Source organism: Schistocerca gregaria, chromosome 7 (assembly GCF_023897955.1).
Source record: "Schistocerca gregaria isolate iqSchGreg1 chromosome 7, iqSchGreg1.2, whole genome shotgun sequence".
Lineage (NCBI taxonomy): Eukaryota > Metazoa > Arthropoda > Insecta > Orthoptera > Acrididae > Schistocerca > Schistocerca gregaria.
The window spans coordinates 5,097,675-5,100,620 of NC_064926.1; positions in this window are offsets into that span (position 1 = coordinate 5,097,675).

Genomic DNA, 2,946 nt, shown 5'->3' on the forward strand with positions numbered 1-2,946 from the left:
ACAGTCACCATGAGCACGTTCCTCCACGAAAGTAATGTCTCAAACAGTCTACGCTTTGATCGTTCCCTGGAAGACCAGTAGTAGTTTCCGATGCGCCTCTGGTAGCATTCTGTAATCTGTGGACTATCAGAGTGTTGATGAAACACAGAAATTGCATCGGGATTGAATACAACAGTCACAATGCGCACCTTCCTCCATGGGGGTAATGTCTCAAACACGCTACGCTTTGATCGTTCCCTGGAAGACCAGTAGTAGTTTCCGATGCACATCTGGAGGCATTCTGTAATCTGTTGACCTTCAAAGTTTTGATGAAACACAGAAATTGCATTGGGATTGAATACAACAGTCACCATGCGCACTTTCCTTCATGTTAGTAATGTCTCTAACAGTCTACGCTTTGATCGTTCCCTGGAAGACCAGTGGTAGTTTCCAATGCACATCTGGAGGCATTCCGAGTGTTGATGAAACACAGAAATTGCATTGGGATTGAATACAACAGTCACCATGTGCACATTCCTCCATGGGAATAGTGTCTCAGAGAGTCTACGCATTTATCGTTCCCTGGAAGACCAGTAGTAGTTTCCGATGCACATTTGGATCCATTCTGTAATCTGTGGACCTTCAAAGTGTTGATGAAACACAGAAATTGCATCGGGATTGAATACAACAGTCACCATGCGCACTGGCCTACATGTTAATACTGTCTCAAACAGTCTACGCTTTAATCGTTCCCTGGAACACCAGTGGTAGTTTCCGATGCACATCTGGAGGCATTCCGAGTGTTGATGAAACACAGAAATTGCATTGGGATTGAATACAACAGTCACCATGCGCACTTTCCTCCATTGGAGTAATGTCTCAAACAGTCTACGCTTTGATCGTTCCCTGGAAGACCAGTAGTAGTTTCCGATGCACATCTGGTGGCATTCTGTAATCAGTGGACTATCAGAGTGTTGATGAAACACAGAATTTGTATCGGGATTGAATACAACAGTCTGCATGCGCACTTTCCTTCACGGGAGTAATGTCTCAAACAGTCTACGTTTTAATCGTACCCTAAAAGACCGGTAGTAGCTTCCGATGCACATCTGGTAGCATTCCTTAATCTGTGGACTATCAGAGTATTGATGAAACACAGATATTGCATCGGGATTGAATACAACAGTCACCATGCGCACTTGCCTACATGTTAGTAATGTCTCAAACAGTCTACGCTTTGATCGTTCCCAGGAAGACCAGTAGTAGTTTCCGATGCACATCTGGAGGCATTCTGTTACCTGTGGACTATCAGAGTGTTGATGAAACACAGAAATTGCATCGTGATTGAATACAACAGTCACCATGCGCACTTTCCTCCACGGGAGTAATGTCACAAACAATCTACGCTTTAATCGTTCCCTGGAAGACCAGTAGTAGTTTCCTATGCACATCTGATGGCATTCTGTAATCTGTGGACTATCAGCCTGTTGATGAAACACAGATATTGCATCGGGATTGAATACAACAGTCACCATGCGCACTTTCCTCCATGGGAGTAATGTCTCAAATAGTCTACGCTTTGATCGTTCCCTGGAAGACCAGTAGTAGTTTCCGATGCACATCTGGATGCATTCTGTAATCTGTAGACCTTGAAAGTGTTGATGAAACACAGAAATTGCATCGGGATTGAATAAAACAGTCACCATGCGCACTTGCCTACATGTTAGTAATGTCTCAAACAGTCTACGCCTTAATCGTTCCCTGGAAGACCAGTGGTAGTTTCCGTTGCACATCTGGAGGCATTCCGAGTGTTGATGAAACACAGAAATTGCATTGGGATTGAATACAACAGTCACCATGCGCACTTTCCTCCATGGGAGTAATGTCTCAAACAGTCTACGCATTGATCGTTCCCTGGAAGACCAGTAGTAGTTCCCAATGCACATCTGGTGACTTTCTGTAATCTTGTGGACTATCAGATTGTTGATGAAACACAGAAATTGCATCGGGATTGAATACAACAGTCACCATGCGCACTTTCCTCCACGGGAGTAATGTCTCAAACAGACTACGCTTTGATCGTTCCCTGGAAGACCAATAGTAGTTTCCTTTGCACATCTGGTAGCATTCTGTAATCTGTGGACTATCAGAGTGTTGATGAAACACAGAAATTGCATCGGGATAGAATACAACAGTCACCATGAGCACGTTCCTCCACGAAAGTAATGTCTCAAACAGTCTACGCTTTGATCGTTCCCTGGAAGACCAGTAGTAGTTTCCGATGCGAATCTGGTAGCATTCTGTAATCTGTGGACTATCAGAGTGTTGATGAAACACAGAAATTGCATCGGGATTGAATACAAAAGTCACAATGCGCACCTTCCTCCATGGGGGTAATGTCTCAAACACGCTACGCTTTGATCGTTCCCTGGAAGACCAGTAGTAGTTTCCGATGCACATCTGGAGGCATTCTGTAATCTGTGGACATTCAGAGTGTTGATGAAACACAGAAATTGCATCGGGATTGAATACAACAGTCACCATGCGCACTTTTCTCCATGGGAGTAATGTCTCAAACAGCCGACGCTTCGATCGTTCCCTGGAAGACCAGTAAGAGTTTCCGATGCACGTTTGGATGCATTCAGTAATCTGTGGACCTTCAAAGTGTTGATGAAACACAGAAATTGCATCGGGATTGAATACAACAGTCACCATGCGCACTTGCCTACATGTTAGTAATGTCTCAAACAGTCTACGCTTTGATCGTACTTAGGAAGACAAGTAGTAGTTTTCGATGCACATCTGGAGGGATTCTGTAATCCGTGGACTATCAGAGTGTTGATGAAACACAGAAATAGCATCGGAATTGAATACAACAGTCACCATGCGCACTTTTCTCTATGGGAGTAATGTCTCAAATAGTCTACGCTTTGATCGTCCCTATAAGACCAGTAGTAATCTCCGATG